This window comes from Lemur catta, chromosome 18 (assembly GCF_020740605.2).
Source record: "Lemur catta isolate mLemCat1 chromosome 18, mLemCat1.pri, whole genome shotgun sequence".
NCBI classification, from domain to species: Eukaryota; Metazoa; Chordata; class Mammalia; order Primates; family Lemuridae; genus Lemur; species Lemur catta.
Window position 1 is genome coordinate 41,537,285 of NC_059145.1, and position 22,130 is coordinate 41,559,414.

At 40.0% G+C, this 22,130-nt stretch overlaps 1 protein-coding gene and 1 pseudogene across 3 annotated transcripts in view; both read right to left on the reverse strand.

Moving 5' to 3' along the window:
• Window positions 1–22,130, reverse strand: part of ANO10 (anoctamin 10) — a 177,678-nt gene that overhangs the window by 24,714 nt on the left and 130,834 nt on the right. The gene's annotated exons all lie outside the window — the stretch shown is intronic.
• LOC123623687 lies at window positions 21,998–22,043 on the reverse strand (annotated as a pseudogene).

Consider the following 22,130-nt stretch of genomic DNA (forward strand, 5'->3'; position numbering starts at 1 on the left):
TATTACTTCCCATTAAAAATCAGAAAATATTTTACAAAGACTCGAAGTTGGAAAGAATGATGGCATCAGCCCTGCCCACCAGCTTCTTTAAGAAGTAGATATGGTCGCACAACTGACCCCGTCGGCAGCCCTCTGGATGTCATCTTTCACTCCCAGACGGGCCCACTCTCCTGGATGTGGTATTTACCATTCCTGTATGTTTCTTTTCTCCCACATGTACTATGACATATACTACTACTCTGCATATTGTAAAACCTTATGTCCATAGTAGAGCTGCATGCATAGGGCTCCAGGGTGAGCTGGGGTGCCATTCTCCCACCCTCGGCAGCCCATACCCCATGTGCAGCATAACCACTGTCACCTGACTGGAGGCTGTGGGAGTCCTGGTCTTTTCCAAGGTCATCCCCTCTTGTGTACCCTTCGTCCAGAGCCGCCAGCACCCTGTCTGTTTTCAACACAGCGCCCTGCCCCACCAGCACCACTGGGGACCACTAGCCAGTCCAAAGATGCCCGCTCAGGTGGGATCCTGACTATATTTACATGTCTTCTCTTCAAACTGATTTTTAAAAACATGCCTCAGTGTCCCAACTGAAGACAAACAGCTGATCACTGAAGTGGGAAGTAAATGTTCCACAACAAATCAACAGATTACCGAGACCTCATCTGTAGTCTGTTGAGGATTTCAGCTCCGCTTCAGGCAAATTATACGAATATATTGTCAGGAAACATCATACCACAGCTGATATTTGTTTTGTCTTAAGGCAAAATGCCATTTTCCACACCTATCCAGAAGCAAGCATACTTCCCCTCTGCCCTCCCGCAGAGGGCTGTTAGCCTCTAACTCATCCTTCTCAGTGTTCAAGCCAGTTGGTGGCATATTTTTTCCTCTACCTGCTGCTCTAGCCCTGGACACTGGACTTTGTAAATGGTAAGTACTTCATGCAGGCAGAATCCTGCACAGGGTAGAGCTACAGTTTGTAAACTAAGCACAGAGGCACCTCCGGGAACTGTAATAACTTACAGCAGTGTCACAAAATATTGTAAATATTCCAGAGAAACACAGCAACACTCAACATCTGTCAGATGTCAGACAGGAGCAGAGCTCATGGTTAGTCTTTCTCTGTCCTCCACACTGGATGCTTTCAGTCTAATACCTAGTGAGAGGAATTGGGGGCACAAGAGAAAGGTCATCTGGTCACATAGGGACCTTGGGGGAATGGGCCTATGTGGGGATGACAGCAAGATGCTCAGGCAGCAGCAGAGGGCTGGCCACTCAGGTCTATGGGGAACGGAGAGGCAGATGTTGCCTATCAACAGCTAGCACTGGGGGGTGGAGGTGGGGTGGTGGGGCTGTGTAGCAATGGATGGGAGAAACTTGCGCCCCAGAAGATGGGAAGAAACAGTTTTCCTGTACTTCATACCTCTGACCTTCTTCCAAACTCAAGGTAAATTGAATAGTATTACAATATTTTAGATTAGCCACACTTTAAATAGGCTTGGTCAGCTTAATTTAAGCTTAACTAAAAATACCACCTTTTTCCTATTGGAACATGTAATCTGCATTCCAAACAATTGGTGTATACCAGAATCTTTCAACTTAGGAAACCTCCACGGAGTGCCTGTGGTGGCCATGGGGTCCACCCACCATGTGCAATGAGTCCCGCCTACTGGTAACCACGCCTTACACCACCCCCTCCCCTGAGTATGAGCAGGAGCTAGGACTTGCTTCTAATGAACAGTGGCAAAGGTGATGGGATGTCACTCCAGTGATAGGTTATGTTATATGACAAAAGTGAAAAGATTTTTTTCAGATGTAATTAAAATCCTTAGTCCATTTTAAGTTAACCAAAAGGGAGATTATCCCTAGTGGGCCAGACTTAGTAAGTCAGGAGCCCTTTAAAAGAGGGCCTAGGCTGTCCCTCAGGTCAAAGACTCCAAGCAGAGAGGCCTTTATTGCTGACTTTGAAGAATTTAAATGCTGTGTTGTGAGGGGGCCTATGGAGATGGCTACACGGCAAGGAATTGTGGGTGGGTAACCTCCAGGTGCTAAGAGCAGCCGCTGGCCAACAAGCAGTGTGAAGATGCAGACCGCATAGTCTAAGGCATAAGGAGACGACTTCTGCGAACAGCCTCTGAGAGCTTAAAGCAGGTCTTCCTCCAGCTGAGCCTCAGACAACACCAAAGCCCCAGCTGACATCTTGACTGTAGCCTGGTAAGACCCTGAGCAGAAGGCCCAGTTGAGCTGTGCTGGAACTCCCGATCCACAGAAACTGTGCGGTAACAAATGCGGGCTATTTTAAGCCACTAGGTTTGTGGTAATTTGTTACAGAGCAATAGAAAACTAATATAGTGCCCAAGTAGAAACTCCTTATGCTACATTCTTGATGTATACATGAACATGATGAATACATGAAGCAGTCAAGCAGAAATTAGTTACAAAACTTTTTATGGTTTTGAATAAACACAGATTTAGAAAATGCTTAAGGTCTGTGCCATAATTTTCATCTGCAAATTGACCTAACACATCCTTTTAATCTTAAATCCAAATTCCTATGTGTTGCTTGGCTTTTCTGGCAAATTGCTCCTAGTTCTGCAGGATTTTGGTGACTCCAACTTCTAAGAAACTTTACCCTTTGATGAACCCTAAACACCTAAGTCCCAAGCAATCCCACCTGAAAGAATTCTGGGGTAAGAGGGTACTGTATCTTAATTAGAGGAAGGACCCATGGATTTCTGAAGGAGTCCACAGGAAGGAGGCCAGATGGGATGTGAGAATGGCCACCATGACCCAGGAAGTCCCACTGACCAGCTGTAAACCCACTGTGTTGTGACTTTATGAAGATCCAAAGCTTTCTCTTACTTTATGAGAAACTGGCAAATTACTCCTTAACAATTTTCAATCTGTAGGTCTTTTTCCAAAGAGCTAGAATTTCAACCTAAAATATGCACTTATCATTGCCTAATTATTGATAAATTTATCTGATATTGCTAGATTTTCATTAGCTAGTGTGCCAAAGGTAATTATCTACTTCTTTGTATCTGAAGAGAAAAATAATTTTCCTCTAATTTATTTCAAGTGGCACAGTAGTTAAGGTGAAGTAATTATTTTAACCATTCTTGAAAGCATATTGTGGACGAAAGAATAAATCATCACCCGAGAGCTGAGCACCATCAGCACTAAAGCAGGCTAGCCATAGATCGCTACTGTGATGGACACAAACACACAGTTCAGTTCTAAAGAGGCAGCTCCCAGGGCAGCAGAAGCTCATTTGCCATGGCAACCACTCCATGCCAACTTCTGGCACCTCTGGAACATGTCTCGGGGATGATACAAAGCTCCACTCCCATGGGGCTGTGCCCTGAGCAGGCTGCACACAGCCCATGCTGAGTCAGAGCCTTCGCCGCAGTCATGGGAAACATCAAAAGCACATGATGTGCAACTGTTTCCACTCACTGCGTTCAACCCATTTATAAAACATCACGATATTTAGTTAAAACTGATCATGACTATATTTTTAGAGACAAATTTTTAAGTGCTGTCAGCCAATACTGAAATCTCAGAGGCAAAAAAGGAGCCATCATCACCTATTTATTGATTCTAATTTTGAAAAAGTCACATTGTTATTCTGATAAAGTATTAGCATGTGGAGAATTGTCTCCTGTACACATACCATGGCTGATAGAAACAGTTACTAATGACACTGAAGGGGCCTACATGATGAAGCATGTGCCACCCAATTCATGACAGTCAAAGCCTGCAGAACTCACTGCAAAGACAGGTGTGTAGCAAATCTTTCCTCAAAGAAAACTGCTTCTTTATATACTTAGTTACCCACAGAGCTGTGTTGTATCCTTTTATAAAGTTAATATTGTTCGCAACTCTATAGCAAAAAAAAAAAAAAAAAGAAGTGAACACTAAATTTCATTTACAACATTCCAAATTCCTTCCCCATCTTTAGAACACAGGCATTTTTACATGATGGTGCCAGCTGATAACACAACTGTCATGTGAACACCTATGGAAGTAGACAACTGGGTTACCCCAACCCACAGTACGCGTGCTGAGTCTCTGTGAGAAGAGCTACCCTATAGCAATGGAGGTACTTTAGAGATCGCCTGGTCCAACGCCTCAGCTTAGTGATGAAGACACCAAAGCAAAAGTTACAAGAGTTGCCCAAGCTTGCATGGCTTTTCTGTGCCAGGGTTCAGAATGTAATCCAAGCTTTTAGACTCATAAAGTCCTAGAATGCTAGTTAAAGTCCCTTGACCTAAGGAGATTACCAAATTGATTTCAGGTGTCCTAACCCCAAATACAACGTTTCTCTCCCTAACTCACACTTCTCTGCACTTTTTAGTGCACACCCACCACAAGCTAGATACTAAGAGAACACAGACAAGTCACACTCTGGTTGTGGTCCAGAGATCATAATGCAGCACGACAAGTGCTCACAAAGGACAGCCTCACTGTGGTGGTGATCTATGAGATGAGTCTTAAAAAAGAGAAGAAAGTTTCTAGGAAGACAAGTGGATAAAAGGGAACCAGCAGAGTGAAGACAATGTGCAAAATGCTAGAGAATATGGGGTGTTCTAGGACCAGGGTGCGGTTTCATGTGGCTGGAGCCCACGCAGGGCTTGTGCAGGTGGGTTAGGCTGCAAACACAGCCATGTGGAGGGGTCGGGGTTTCTCTTAAAGAATATGGAGGTGCTACAGCGTGTTGAGCAGGACCATAACATTGGGATCATATTTACGTTTGGGAGAGCAAGCTGTGGCAGCAAAAGGGAAACTGGATTGGAGAGAGGAGAAAGTAGGGAGATCAGACAGAGGGGCTGCACTAGGAGTCCAGGGCAGAGTGGATGTGAGCCCATCAACATACTCCTGGCTAAAAGAAAAGTTTCATTCAAAAAGTACTGGCAAAGTCTAGATGCCATGTAAAATCACAAGTTAGGTACTTGAATACTTAACCCTGACAAAGGAAACTTAAAACACAGCTTGTTAGGCCGGGCGCGGTGGCTCACTCCTGTAATCCTAGCACTCTGGGAGGCCGAGGCGGGTGGACCGTTTGAGCTCAGGAGTTCGAGACCAGCCTGAGCAAGAGCGAGACCCCGTCTCTACTGAAAATAGAAAGAAATTATCTGGCCAACTAAAATATATATAGAAAAAATTAGCCGGGCATGGTGGCACATGCCTGTAGTCCCAGCTACCCGGGAGGCTGAGGCAGTAGGATCGCTTAAGCCCAGGAGTTTGAGGTTGCTGTGAGCCAGGCTGATGCCACGGCACTCACTCTAGCCCGGGCAACAAAGCTACACTCTGTCTCAAAAAAACAAAAAACAAAAAAAAAAAAAACACAGCTCGTTATGATAATTAGTTGTTCTTGGTTATAGAGAATTCTCAAATGATGCAAAAGAAGAATCTCATTTCTGAAAGAAGATTCACTGGAATAGTTTATTCATTAATCTTAGAAATTGAAGTCATATTATTATAGTCCTTAGGATAATTTCTTTACTTTATAAAGTACCAAATGAAAATAAGGACATAAAGGAAATGAGCAGTATATATTGTGATTTTGAAAATGGGTTTGATTTTCAACTTAGTGCTTGCTCCTTTGAGGAATTCAAAAGTGTAATTTCAGAGTCTGGCTACTGAAGAATTATAATCAGCACTTACAATTTTACCAAAAATACCTCACTTCCAAGCCTGCTCCTTTCATACTGTCCCATGTTTTACTTATTGTCCAGTTTAAAATACACAAAAGGTGCATAAAGATTGTTGAACAAATGAACCAAACCTGCGGTCTGAAACCTGGCAGGCCTCAGTGCTCTCTGACCTCACTAAAAGGACTACAATGGGATCACTTTCTGGCCAGCTTTTTTAACTTTCTGACTGGTGATTTAGATACAAGATCACAGTGTAAAAGTGTTGTAGCGCTAGTTATCTTCTGACTAGTCACAATATCTGTTCAACACCAATCTTTTCTTGCTTTCAAGTTGCTGTAACCATGAACCATTCAAAAGTACCTGAAGTTGGTGTAAACATACACATTACCACCACCACCACCACCACCGCCCGATCAATATCCAGCATCCATGGGACAGGAATGGAAATGAAGGAGTCCCTGAAGCTGTGCCATTAGGGAAAGAAAGAAGTACTATTCTTATTATACTTCTTCTGTAGCCAAGGGTCTATGTCTTTCAGAATCTTGTTTCTCTCTAGATATAAAATGCAATTCATGTTACTTATAATTAACATAGAATGAATTTTACTAGTTAATTTTAATACACAATAAAAGAACAATTACAACCAGTGATGAAATAAAATTATAACAAGCATTCAAAAGCGTATGCATATTACATGACTAAATTGTAAGTTAAAAACCAACCAACACATCTAATTGATATCTCACTCCTGGGGTTAATTTTGTGTTAACAAAATACTGGGTTAAGAAAAGCACTATCAAAGCTAAATGTCTACTCAAGTGTTTCAGGGGGATTTGACTTTTTTACAACTTTTTACATTACACTTGAACATTCTTTCTTTTTTCAGCATTATTATTCTTGAAGATCCATCCGTTAAGAAGGAAATTGTAAGGAGGAGGAAAGTGATTTGAATTCTTAATTCTGTTAAATGAGAAGTTGGGATTGTTACTTCCCACCAAAATGGAATACCATGCCAATCACTTTGGGAGATGAATGATAACGTGTATTACATTTTGTGATATTAACTTTTTCTTGCAAAATGTACCATATTTAACATAAAACATCAGAAAGGTAACACAAGGGAAAAAGGAATTTGTACAAGTTTTGTTTTTTAACTGTATTTTACTTTTTGCAAAAAGATTTTTCCTCTGTGTGATTTTAAGTATGTCCTATTGCTGTAATTTAAAAAATTTGTTTTAAAATACTGAAATTTTCTTGCTGGCCCAAGATCTGATTCTGCAGGATAATACTATTTGAATTTCACTACCAAGATTGTAATGGAAGCTTTTATGACTACAATATTGTGGATCTTCTGCCTTTATATTTTCTTTAAAAATAAAAAAGACAATCCAAGCCTGCAGCATTGTAAGCTAGTTTGATGTGCTCTTAAAAACCATAGGAAAACACAAATATGCCTCTTCAACTAGGGTACAACTTATATAACTAGCAAGAAGTTAACATTACCAAGCCCATTCCAACTTACTCAGCCTCAGAGTATCTAACTGAACACTCAGAAAATCCATGCCAGTTCACCGCATTTAGTTGCATGAGAAAATGTACTTTGAGTACAACAGTGTTGTATTTATGAAGATGTTTTTAAGATGTTTTCTGTGAATGTTTCCAAGTGGAGAATATGATCGAAAGTAAAACTTTTCTCTGCTTTTTTTTTGAGACAGGGTCTCACTCCTGTTGCCTGGGCTAGAGTACAGTGGTATCAGTTCACTGCAACCTCAAACTCTTGGGTTCAGGGGATCCTCTTGTCCCAGCCTCCCGAGTATCTGGGACTGCAGGCGCAGACTACTATGTCCAGATTATTTTTCTTTTGTAGAGACAGGTCTCACCATGTTGCTCAGGCTTGTCTCAAACTCCTGGCCTCATGTGATCCTCCCACTTTGGCCTCTCAAAGTGCTGGGCTTACAGACGTGAGCCACTGTGCCCGGTCTCTGATAACTCTTGAATAAATGACTGCAGTTCTGGTAACATGGCAACAGAAGTTAACACCTTCTTCACTGGTTCCCTAACAGCAATATGAAGGAGTCCTTCAGTAAATTCTTGGTATATGTATACTTTTTTGCATGCATCGAAAACCAAATTATTACCTCAACAATTATATCAATAGCCTTAGCTAAGAAGTATTTTGATTCACTAGTATACGTAAATGGAGTGACGCTGTGGGGAACTGGCTGTGGAAAATCAAATATGCATAAAAACAGTGTGACTAAGATGTTAATCCAGAATTTACCGGAAGCAACACTAAGAATCAAAGAGAGACACAGCCTACTCTGGTACCATACTTAATACCACCATTATGGTCAGTAATTTTCCTGTAAGAGAAACTTGCCACCCTCTGTTATTTATAGCCCTTCAAAAGCAGATCATATTGATTTTGACAACTGTCTTACAGCTGAGGGCTAATTACTCTTTGAGAGCCATAATGCAAATGGGTAGGTACTCCATGTAAGCAGATTAAATAAGATTTAACTCTGTGGAAGCTCGATCGAATATTAGGAGAGTGGAGCTCAATTCTGAGTAGATACTGTATTTTTCTTCAGTTCTCTGTGCCTAATCAAATCAATGGCAACGAAGCTGAAGTGCCTGTCGGAGCAGGGCTGGCAGGAGCCCTTCCACAGGGCTCCCGTGGTGCTGCTTCTCTCTGGAGTGATACCATCGTCACGGTACTTAGAACAGTGGAAAATTTATACTGTGGCTACAAATAAGCAGATGGAATGGAGGACCATTTAAAAATGCCTCAGTCTGTATTTTAGGGCTCCAGAACACTGCATTTTGGAGTTACTGTTTCACAGAAAAATTAGTTTCAAGAGGATTAGCTGTGTGCTAACCAACTATTTCTTCTTGAGATTGCCACTGTGTTAGGATGTCATTAACTCACAAGCACGTAGTTTTTTTCTCTATACAGTTAAGCTGTTTGATTTGAGCTCCCTGTGTCTGTGGACAGGATAAGACCTAAGTATCATGGATGGAAAGTTTTTTTTAAAAAAATGTATTTTATGTATGTATTTTAAAACTAAGTCCAAATAATAGAGGTATCTGGACTGTCATAAGCTGACATTTGATGGCTCTAATTCCTGAAACTAGAGATGGAAAAACAACCAGGCCATAAACAAACATGCATGAGAATTAAACCCACTCTGCCCTCCCACAACAATTCCAGCTTGGTACCACTTAACCACCCTCTAACCAAGTACACATGGCTCGAAAGGAGTCTGAGGGAGCCTAAGGGGCAGTGGGTGACACAGCATTAGAACTACGGCAGATCAGGAATGCTGATGTGGGGTTTTAGGAGAATGTGGAAAAGGAGGGGACTAGAGATAACTGCGAAGACTCATGGCTCCCACCGCCAGGTACGGGCTGCTGGCAGTGGCTGGGCACACTGTCAGGAGCCAGGCGCTGGCCCGGCTGCTCTGGAGCATCCGTGCACTTACTCTCCCAACCCTGCGAAGCTGCTCCCGTTCTACAGTGCACCTAGCACTTCGGAGTCAACTGCTCATCTCCATGGCGAGGGCTGCCTAATCCTTTTGACATCACTTCTCATTCATCATTATTCTTTTTTTGATCAAATGAAAGAAGCCATACAAATGACAAATTCCTTGCCTTGTACAAACAGTGGACAATATGTGCACTGTAATCTCAAACAACAATCTTTACTAAGGTAGAGACTTGGAGATAAAACAATCCTGACAGCTTCCACTACTCAGAGCTCACATGCTCCACTCTCTGCTTCCTGTTTCTTCTCACCCTACTTTTTATTATCCTTCTGTCTGCCTAAGTCTACAGAAGAGGCCAGGAGAGGACAGACAGAAGCTCTCTCCCCCTCAGGCTGCATTTACTTTTCGGTTCCAGTTCAATGTAAGACAGGCTCCTTGTTTGCCATCTAGTATGGCAACATTTAAAAGTGAATTAGTTTATGATCATCAACAGAGGCAGGCCATTTTCTTCAGAGAACAGTGAATGACTTAAATGGGCTGCAGGGCTGAATCCCTAATGGCAGGATCTGCATTAGATCTATCTTCACCTTGCTGGCTATTACTAGGAAAGTAGCCCGGGTTTCCCAGGCCCCAACTAGGGTCGGCTGCACTGGGAGGGCTCCAGTGAGGACGCCCGAGGGCTCTGAACTCCACCCAGACCATGAGGAGGCAGCCTTGCTGAGAGAAATCATCCTCTACACGCAGCTTCCCAGGCTGGAGCTCTGGCTGAGAGCAGAGACCACAAAGCCTCAGACCATTCCAGGGAAGGGTCTGAGACCAAGAGCTTTGAAAATTGGGAGGGAACCACCAGAATAAAAAACGGATGCATGAGTATCTGAAAACATAAACAGACAAAAAAAAAAAAAAAGGCAGGATAATTTACTAAAAGAAAATGAAGCAAAAAAAAAAAAAAAAAAAAAAAAGAAAAGAAAGAAAGAAAAGAAAAGATCCTGCAAATATAAAAAAAAAAGAAGGTTAAAAGAAGGGAGTTCAGATAACATCAGATTCAAAGAATGGCTGCTCTGTGCACTTAGCCCTTTTCCCTTTCTTAAAGAACAGAAAAAAGAAGAAAGTGATGAAAATGGGCAGAAAGGAGCAAAAAAATTAATAGTGATTGATATACACATAAGATTGTATAGCATACTATACTTGGAGCTCAGTTCGATCCTGTTAAACTAACATCATTATTCTTTTAGACACTCCATGCTCTAATTTATTTCAAATCAAGGACTCTGGGAATTCTGCTACCAAAAGAGCAAACTTACTCTTTCAAGCGTGAGCCCAAAAAGAGCTATTCAACAAGAGCTTCCTAGTAATTTCTGAAGGAAGGCCACTTCCCAGTGTGACTTTATACCACTCTTCATTCCAGAAATTCATTTGAAATCCAAATTAGTTTGGTTAATTAGCATTTCAACATGACCTGTTTTGGGTTAAAATATAGCTCAACAGCAAATATTTTTAAGGAATCACAGGGTTGGAAGGGATCTGAGACTGCTGCTTGACAGAAAGCAGGTAATCTCCAAAGTAGGTAGGGGCTTCTCTTCTGGAAGATCTCTCAGGCTGTAATATTAAAACCACCCATCTCCCAGGAGGGAAGTATTTTTATCCCCTAATGGTCAAGAAGTTCTTTGTTAACACTTTATCAGGAATTCTGTGTTATTTACAACCATCTGCTCTGTTCATTCTGCATCTTCCAGATACTGATATGGTGGAAAAGCCATAGACTAGAGTCACCGACCTGGGCCTGACTGTATTTACTCATCCTGTATGGTTGTTCTTACCTTTATACCCATTTTACAGAGGAAAAAATTGAGGCCCAGAGAGGTTTGGCAACTTGCCCAGGGATACTTAGTAATGGCAAAACCTTGGATTCTCAAGACAAATATACCTGACTCCAACAGCCATTTAATTAACACCAAGGCATGCAAACCACCACCCTGCTCCTGGTGCATTTTGATTATGTATGTCCTCAGCTAACCAAAATGCTTCATTTAGGGCCAATGTTTTGGTACAGACTGAATAAAAACGACAATTCCTTAGGAAGATTCTTTGATTGCAATTGTTAAATCATACACATCATTTTCACAGAAATGATGTGTGGACAGCTATCATGGATAGTTTAAATAACCTAGACTGATGTTACTGGAAATGGTTTTCCATAACACACATTAAAAAAAGTGAATTCATGAGTCCAAGAAGTAAAAAAAAAGCAATCTAGATATATTCTGTTTCTAATCAAAACAATATTTAATCACATGTGAAAGTAAAGGGGGTTGAAGCTGCATTTTTCCAGACACTTGGCAGTTCATTTTCTCTTGTGCCTGTGACTAAAACCAGACTTGCAAATTAAAAATATGCCTATCATTTTTTTTTTCAGGACAATTCAAACAAAAGACTCTGCAAACCTACCCATATAAACACTGCTTAAAGCAACTTGGATGAAGAACTGGGTAGAACACTGAGATCCATTTATTTTACAATAAAAAATGGTAAGAGATTTTTTCCAAATTGGTTTGGAGGAGAGATGAGAGATTAAGAATTTAAAATTACAGTCCTGATAAGTTACCAGGCAGATAATAACTGCCTTGTTAACTCTATCTAAAAGGATAGCCACCAAAAAAACCCCCAAAACTCAAAAATTTATGGGGGAAAAATTTTACTTGTTCCACCCACATTTTTAGAGTAGGAAAATACAGTATTAAACATACTTTTGAAGGGAAAAAGGGGAGGAAACAATATATTTGTGAATCAAATTTCATAAGCCAATGGCATTTAGCAGGTCTGGTATCTGCTTTTTGCTCTCCCACCACTTTCTTGTGAGCCCTTGTTCATATAATTTTATCTCATTTATAAATGACATCACCAGGAACATCTGGTTAAAAGCCCAGAAAACATGACACTGTCAAAATTCAATACTAAATCTTATTTTCTCGTTATCCTAAAAAAATCACAGGATTCTAGAATAATCCAGAATCACCCTTTTAATCCAACCAAATTCAGATTACTGCCACTAATCAACCACTCTAGGGAGGTGGATACAACCAAAAACCAAGTTATTTTAAACATCCATTTTGTGTACCTAACAATCAACTCATGAATTTATTTATAATACCAATTAAAACCCTTCTAGGATCATTTCCAATTTCAAAAGGATTTTAAAAGGAAGGTAAACTCACTGATTTATATAGAACCTACTATGTGCCAAGCACTGTGCCAGGCATTTTCACAGAGTGCATTTATTTAAAGTCAAATATAAAATGCTGTAGTGAGACCTGACAGGCCTATCCTTATGGGCTGTGTGAGGATTAAGATAATGGATTGCTAGTGCTCTGTCACCAGCAAAGTTACATAAGAATGCAAATTTTCAGTAGTAGTATGTTCCAGGTCACACTGAGGTAAAATTTTGTAGATGTCTAAACAAGGCTCCATCTCTCAGAGATAATTTTAGAGTCTACAGTATAAAGAGGTCTCAAGGATGGTTCAACAATAGCAATGATATCAAAATCCAAAGAACCATCTTGGATATTAACTTGGGGATACTAAGGAGGTAAAGAATTTGGGGGAAGACTTAGCCAAATAGCTAAATCTTTACAGGCTGTTACTAGGAGGAAGAAGTAGCCAAGAGAACACAGGACTGAAGAGCCAGAGACTTTGTGATTTACCGATGGTCTGATTTTAGACAAACCACTTATCTTTCTTTTCCTTTTTTCCTTTTAACTTCTCATTATGCAAAAATAGAGAGGATAATGAACCCCCACGGACCATCACCTAGCTTCAACATCAACTCATAGCCAAACCTTGTTCATCTCTCGCACAGTCTCCATTCTTGGATTACTGGGGCATTAGTTATCTACTACTGTATAACAAATTACCCCAAAATTCAGTAGCTTAAGACAGCAACCATTTATTATCTCACACTCTCCACGGGTCAGGAATTTGGAAGCGGTTGGTGGCTCTGGCTTGGAGCCTCTTACAAAGCTGCAGTCAGGATGGAGGCACGAACTGTAGTCATCTGAAGGCTTAACTGAGGCTAAAGGAGGGAATGGCGATTTACCATCCATAGGCTAAATGTGGTCCACAGCATGTTTTTGTAAATAAAGTTTTATTGGAACAAAGCCACTCTCTTTTATTTATATATTGTCTATGGCTGTTTTTGTACTACAATGTCAGAATTGAGTAGGTGTGATAGAGACTGAATGGCTCACATGCCTAAAATATTTATTATCTGGCTCTTTACAGAAAAAGTTTGCTAACTTCTGGCTCAGAGAATCTGCTTCTAAAATTGTTTGCTCACATGGCTGTTGGCAACAGGCCATGTTCCTAGTCCTGTTGGCCTCTCCACTGGCTGCTTGAGTGTCTTCACAACATGGCAGCTAGATTCCCAAGAGCAAGTGATTGAAGAGGGATAAGAAGGCAGAAGCCATCATGTTTTTTATGACCTAGCCTCAGAAGAGAAATACCATCATCTCTGCAGTATTCTCTCTAATGGTCACACACAGCAACCAAGACACAAGGTGGGAGGGGACTCCACAAGGGGTATAAATACTAGGAGGCAGTGACCACTGGAGACCACCTTGGAAGCTGACAACCACAGTTGGAGACCCATTTTTTAATCTATAAAATCAGGGTTTGGGACAAGATCATTTCTATAGAATTTTTCAACTCTAACATTTGACAATTACATGATACAGGGAATTTTTGATATGTTATATTTTTGTGCTTTGATCATAGAATGTACTCAATGTTTGTTGCTGAATTTTAGTATCTGTATTTTCATTTGACTTACGTATGGATTCACTGTAATATTACTATTTATGTTCTCAGAACCATTCTTAGTGTGAAGTGATTATTTTCTTTTAATTAGGTGGTGTTTCAAAGTGTTCTTAAATCCAAACATTTCTTGTTTTCTACATTCTATTCTTAGGAGAAAGAGACAAGCCACCAAATGTGCTGTTCATAGGGATTTACTTTAAAAGTCTACATTTCCTAGTCTATCAATCACTATATTTTCAGCCCAATCTCTCTGGTCTACAGTCACTGCATGGTATACTATGCAGTCATACTTGCAAGATCTAGTAGCACTGGAAAGCAATGGAAAAATGATACTGATTATTATATTAAATAAAAGGTTTCCTATTTTAGCAATTTACTAGAAATTAAAAACAAGAGTTAAAAAAAAAGCGTGGTTTCCTACACATTGTAAGTATTCAGTAATGGTTTCCTAAATCTAATATGAAAAATAACACACATAGGGTAATTTCAAAGTCAAAGAAATAGCATTCAGCAGTAGAAAAACACACAAAGGGATGGGCTTTAGCTTTAATGATGTTCACTTAAAGACTCACTCACTCAACAAACATAAATTCTATGTGTCTAGAGTAATCCTGCTCCCCAAAAGCTTCTAGTCTAGTAGCCACACACAAAAATCTTTGAACTTGATGTGCCAACAGTATAATCTTTTTTAAAAATTTTATTATTTTTTTTTATTGTGGTAAAATACTTGTAAAGAAATTTACCATCTTAGGCCATTTTTCAGTGTCCAGTTCAGTGGTATTAAATATAACTATTGCCATCATCCATCCTCATAACTCTGTTCATCTAACAATATGATCTTTTAATATCCTAGGACATTTAGTAGAAAGTAAATAAATGGATATGTAACAGTCAATCCCAGGCATTTACCTGCAAAAGGAAGAGCTACTCTCACGTGTCAGTCCTCAAGGCAATGTAATTATTAATCTAATACAGAATCTGAGATTGGAACTCTTTTAAAGTTCTTCAACTTAAAAAAATATATGTACATATATTTGTTCTTAAATACACAGTTTGAAACATTCTGAAATCTCTAAAATAATTTATTATGGGGTAACTTTTTTCTTTACAAATGCAGATACATTTTAATGACACGTGAACACGGTCCAGAGCCCACGGCCATCACTCCTACAGTATGGTGGCCCAAGGCCTTTCTCTGTGGAGTGCACCTGTGCTTCCAGGCCCTCCCATCATAGCTTCATACCTACTGACATGGTGACTAGAAAAATGCTAAATTTTATCACTTTTCACGGTCTATTTAGTAGTTTCCACAAGTAAAAATAAATCTGGTTCTCCTTTGATCATTTTTCTCATATTGGGGGGGAGAAATTAAGATGCATAAATTTTAAATTTTGCTTTGAAAAACAATGAGATAAGTAGCAATTTACATAGATTGTTTACTGGGAAAGACAAAAATGATCAGAAAAGCTATAGTCTTATTGTACTATCTGGATGCCTCCATGCACTTTAAAGAATTTTTCTCTAGTAAGAACAGAAAATATGGGGAGTGGGGGGCAGGGGGCAGGGGTACTCTACCATCAGTGGTAAGAGAATGACTGTTCTAGAGCCTGGATTTGTTAGCTAGTTTTCTAGCTAACAAGTATAAGTGCAAAGTACAAACTTTAGAATTCTATCTGGCTTGACCTGGGTCTATTTTATAGTCTTAGGGAGCTACCCTTGTTACCAATATCAACCACAGTCAGTTTTTTTAAGAAAAAAAATAGGATTTGAACTTTACTGTGGCTAGGAATGGGGTCCTTGTAAAATGCTCACATGTAATTTCTCAGAATGTGTTCTCTTTCCCAGTGATCCCAGAAAGGCATATGAGCTTGTTTCCATTTTTGCCAAGTATCTATTTTAAGACTCTTCTTTTTTTGTCCAAGGACATCATTTGTCATTTATTTAATATATTGGCTTCTGAACTATGTATGAGTCAACAAACTCAGTTTGATTAAGTGGAGATTTATTCAGAGTCTGCTGGGCACCAGGCCTGTGGGTGAGGGGACTTGGGGTAAGTGAGGCATTGCCTGATCCTTCGGGAAATTTTGCTTTGAGAAACAATGAGATAAGTAGCAATTTACATAGACTGTTTACAGGGAAGCCGAAGCAGAACCAACTACAGCAGGGTGAATGTGCAGAAATGGGCACTAGGCCCTATGTCACACAATGAGGGGGAGGCTTTCCTCAGGAGGAGGGGTCTGTGAAGCTGACCACAGAGGGAGGTATGCAGGTGGGCAGAGTCACAAAATAGCTTGGCGGTCCTCTAGACAAGTAAGAGAAAGAAAGATAGGTGAGGAGGCTAAAGAGGTGCATGGGAGCTAATGTTTGTTAGTGCATCAACCACCTTTGAAGAAGGTTATCATTTATCAATTGGAGAGAAATCTACTGTGTGAAAAATCACCTGCAAATGGCTAACAGACTCTATCCCCGGGAACTGTTCTGAAGAGTCACGGGCACATGCGGAAGGTTTAGCACAGTGCCTGGCTCACATTCCCACCACTACCTGCCTGCTGTTACTCCCCTTATGGTTATTACAGCCAGCTGTGTTAGGCCATGAAAACAGGTGAGACTGCTGCAAAGATGGAATCCCAACTCACCATGCAAATCTGGTGTTAGGGTACCATTTTATCCTAAAGTTCCTTGCTGGCTTCACCCAGTGACCTCATAAGGTGGTCCTCCTCCTCCCTCACCATCCTCATGCCACCCACCGCCCCACTTCATGCTGTGTCTTGCTCACACTGCCTCAATCCAGTCTCACCCCAACCTTGCACGGTCAGCACCATTTTCCTTGGCCCCATTTGAGTGCTTGGGAGACTAACAGAAGAAGGTCAAGTCACTCACTGCACAGGGCTGTGAGACAAACTACCTGACTCAGTAAGGAAGGGAGAGGCTGGCTCAGATGGGCCACCCAAACGCTCAAAACATCGTAAACTTTGGTGCCTTTATCTCAAAATTACTGGACCTGGACCTGACTTGGGGACCTGGGAAACGGACCATACATCTGTGCTCTCTAGTTGCGGTGAAAGTTTAGATTCCATTGAAAATATTTATATTTTTACCACAACTAGAGAGCACAGATGTAGGGTCAGAAAAGTTCAGAAGCTTTTAGGAAATGTTGGGAAAAAATGGTTTAAATATACTTAACCCGAGAAAACAAAGACAATATGTGATGAGGACTGGCCCAGGTGGCCTGTCAGGTCAAGGGTCCTATATCTGATTTGAGGCCCTTAAGGGCTATAATTAGTATTGCAGTGTCCTCTTTAAAAGTGCTTATCTTGTTCTCTTAGCTGATTCCTGAGGCTGCTTTCTTTCTCCAAGGCTCCAGGCAGACGCTGCTCCCTGGCTTGTGTGTGTGCTCTGGGCTCCCAGGAGGGCTGGCTGCCCAGAGGCCCGTTAAGTGGTGGCTGCACTGAGGATGTTGTGTCCTTGTGCTCCAGGCCACTGAGTTATCAAAGGTTCCTGGATAAGAATCCTTTCTATTTTTAATTGGATCTTAAAGTGACTGAGAGTTGAGTAAATCAATTTGAAAAGAAATAAAAGGGCATCACTAGGATGATATTTACTGTCTAGAATTCATAAAGGTCTCAGCCGATTGAAGCCTAATCATTTGAAAATGCCCTTTGCAAAGCAAACTATTTTACTTTCTCCAGTTTGCCTCTCACCTTCAAGTATATCTAAGTTGCCTATATATTTAGAAACACTACATAGTTTCCTATTTGATACCCAAAAAAGCTGTATTTTCAGTACATTCCCTGCCCACATTCATTCCAGCATTCCACCACTGCCCTCCTATCACAAGCCGGGAGGAATAACGGAACCCACAGAGCACTTCCCCAAATGGGCTCCGGGGCTGCTGCACCAGAATCACTTAAGTCCTGGTTAAAAATGGAGATTTCTGGGCCTTCTGATAGACCATGGAATCCTGCCATTCATTTTATTAAAAAAAAAAAAAAAGAAAGAAAGAAAAACTGAGGTGCAAAGAGGCCACCTGACTCATTCACAGTAGCAGAACTTGGCCCAGAACCTGGTTGTTCTTGGCACTCCCATGGCCGTGCTTGGGATCCGTCTTTGCTAGGGTGTGAGGACTAAGGGAAGCAGGTATGGAGAAACAGGAGGTTTTTTTTTAAATGTAGGTCCCTGGGTCCCACCTTCAATTTAAGGAATCAGAATCTTTAGGTTGCAGGGTCTAGACATGTGTTTTTCAAAAGTTTGACATTTAAAATGCACAATCCCATTTAAGAACTGTCTGATGACTTAAATTTCTCAATCATATTTTGTCCATAAAATAGGAATTGAGTTGAAAAGTAACAATTCAAATATAAATTAAGCATAATATTTATTTGTAAGTAATCATAATTTCCATTGACAAGCCTACTATCAATTTCTGGTTACTTTACAGTGAGAGCTCAGGGATAGGCCAGGTATTAATGAGATTTATTCTTAAATATTTTCAATAACTCCATTTCTGATCTGAGCCCAGAAATCAACCAGGGGATGTAGCAGAGGCTCCCTCTGTTTTTGGCACATGGGAAGAGCCCGGTGAGTTGAGGCTACCTTAGTTACAAATCAGACAGTTAAACGTCAGATTAAAGAAAAACTTCCGTATCCTAGAGATGGCACTAGTTTGGCAAATAAACTGAAGACACGGCCACTGAATATGAGTCTTTGAAAAGCACTAAGTGGGTGAACTTCTGGACCTTCTAGGACTGCCTGGGCAGTGAGACTAAACAGGAAATATGATGACAATCTTTGTCTCTCCCTGATGGCAGCACAAACAAGGGTGGCCCATGCAGCAGTGCTGGCCATGCAGCAATGTCGGGGTCAGCGAGAGAGACAGCACGAAGGGGCAGCTGCTACGGTATCTTCTGCCCAACTCTTACCCTGGACCTTTTGTTCTCAGATTGATAATTAAAAGAAAAAAAAAAGTGTGGTGGAGACAGGAAGGAAGGAATGCTTTTCTTGGGTTTGGAAGGCCCTAAGAGATCCTGACAACACTCATCATTGCTTCCTGCCCCCATGATGGATCACAAACATTCAAGCTGCACATGCACAAATTTAGAAATCATCTTTAGAGCAGCCTAGGAATGTCCTGTCTGACAGCATTCGATCAGTATACTGAGTAGAAACCTGAGAGACATTTCTGTCCCTCCAGAACGGTAACAGCAAAATCAGCACAAAAATCACCTTTTCTTATAAGGTGATGTTAATCAGAATTACATCTATGTTCTCAAGACAAAAAAAAACACCAAAGAAACTTAAAATCTTTTAGATTTTTTCTTCTTTTTAAGTAGTGCAGGTTAAGCATCCCTAATCCAAAAATCTGAAATTCTCTAAAATCCAAAACTTTTTGTGCACTGGTGTGATGCTCAAAAAAAAAGTGCTCATTGGAGCATTTGTAATTTCAGATTTTCAGATTAGGGATGCTCAACAGTAAGTATGATGCAAATGTTCCAAAATCTGAAAAAATCTGAAATCTGAAATATTTCTGGTCTCAAGCATTTTGGATAAGGGATACTCAACCTGCATGAGAGAATTCTGGTCAGTGTTTCACTTCTCAATGAAGATGAGGATAAATAAATTTTGAATTAGGGCTTTGCCTCACTGACAGGTTCAGTGTATCTGAAGATATGGGAATCTAAGAGCTGGGATGACTTGAGAGGTCATTTAGCCATATTCATAGTAAACTCATATCCTTGACAGCCCAAACATAACAGCCCTGCATTGGGACTTTAGGTAAATGTATTTAGTAACATGAGACATGTTAGTAATATCCAACATCAATAAAAACCCTTTGCTTTTCAGGCAAACACATGGTAATATGAAATCCCAAGGGAGGAGAAAGCTTTCCTAACATGAAGCAAGATCTCTCCTTGACCTGGAGTTAAGATGTGTATGCAACAGCTAGGAAATTGCCTGACCTGATCTATAAAACCTCACCAGAAATGTAATCACTGGAGAAAACTGACTAACCAAAACTCTTCCAGAGACAACGATGTACATACTCCTTACAGTTTTTAGATGCTATGTGCCCTCTCACACAATTTTAAACTGACATCCAAAATCTTTTATAATAAATTAGTTGCAAAAATGTATTTTACAGCATACGGTAATTACTGACACTTAAGAATAAACTATTAAGTCATTCTTTTAAAGCTATCCAAGGAATTTTAAATAAATAGTGATGTGGTATCTACCATCACCCATTCAAAAAAAAATACATGAATCCTCTCAATTAATACTACAAATTTTGTTTTTCCTTTTTAAAGTCATATTTTCTTTCTACTTCTCCCAAGGAATTTTATCCTAATAAAGTATATTTCTTTTGCTTGAAAGTCTTTCTAAAGAACTCTCTCATACTTTGCTGCAATAATATACTTATAAATTGAAATTTAAAATCTTTTAAAATTTCTTATGACATAAGTTTCTCTGTGAGTGTTTAAAATTTTCTTCTGGACTGATCATAAGTATCACTGGTGCATAAATGATAAAAATTATATACATATAATATGTATTTAATAAATTATGGAATATAGATTTTTGGATACATTTTAGAAATGCATCTCTTAAGGAGATAGATTTGGTTTTGTGGGCTAGAGACTGGGGTGCCTTTATGAAATGTAACTTAGCCCCTGACACCTCTGTTTTAAAAGGTATTCTGTCACCTGGGAAGTTTTTGCCCTGGGAATGAGGCCCAGGATAGGGTTCAAGATGAAAGAGAGGTGTACCTTGCTTCTGCAGTGTGGAAAGCCGACAAGACACCAGGGCAGCCTCAGGCAGTTGTGTTTTAGGAAAGAGTACACGTGTAAGCTGAGCATCTAAAAATCAAGGCCTTAAAACTGCGTCCAGGGCTCCTTCCATAGTGTGAGGAGTGTGGCTGTTTGGCGTGGCTATGTTCTGCCCAGCCCTCTTCCCATTCATTCCACTTCTCTGTCCCTCACCCATGTTGTCCTGGTCCCCTCTTCAATGGAAACTGAGCAAGTACTTTAAAATACTGACTGGGGTGTCAAATTAACAGCCTGCAGGTCTGTCCTCTAGTCTTGGTGTCACTCTGACCTCACCTGAGAGGTTTACAGAGGAGTTTACAAACAAATCCCACTTGGCCTCATATTGCAACTTGGTTTCCACATTTGATTTATGGCTTCAAACTTTATGTATAAAATACACTTTATGTGAAAATAAATTCTACTCTAAAAATATCACCTGATGTTTATTTTTCTAAAAAAATATATATGAATGTTTGTAAAAAAGGAGGAAGGAGGAGGAAGAGTGTACAGAGGATGTGTCCACATGTGTCCCAAAGAGGCATAAGAGTTTAAAAAATTATGCACACCACCGACAGGAGGGATGACTTCATTCCTAATTTACTTACATTAACGTTTTAAGTGCAGAAAAGTATACAGATAACAAATGGCAAATAACACCCCTCCCAGTGAATTTCTGTTGACCTTAGAAAAGTAATACATGAGCACAGGGTCAGAAAATGCAAACTACCTGAAAAGGGAAATCTTAATCCCTCTCCTTGAAGGTAACTATTGTTTGGGGTTTCCTATGAGCCCTTCTAAGACAAACAAATGCACCTATAGCATTCATACATTTCTCTTCACTCCCTTCCTTCTTTTCTTTAAAATTTGACTAGAAGTGGATCCTACTGTTCTGTATCTTGCTTTTTTCCATTTAATAAAATAAGCAGTATGTACAAATGCACACAAATATACACCAGCACAAATTATTTTTAAACAAAAACAGGTTCATAGAATTTTATTATATGGCTATACCATAACTTCTTTAACCAGTCTTCTACTGAGGAATTTAGTTGTCTCCAGATTTTTGCTAATAAAAATGTTTCAATGGTTATATTTTGGTATACTTCGCAGATAAAATCATTACCCTAGTAAGAGTTTGTGTTGCAGAGTAACTGAAATTTTGATTCAACTGCATTCTAGAAAGGTTGAACCCATTTATACCTCTGCCAATAATATATAGAAGAATCTCTAGACAAATTCTAAAAGAGCTGTAACCTGCTAGACAAATTCTAAAAGAGCTGTAATGCTTAGAAACTTTTTTGAATTAAAGATATTAACCCTTTGTCATATGTGCAAATATTCTTCCAGTTTATTCAATTTACCTTTTGATTATTTT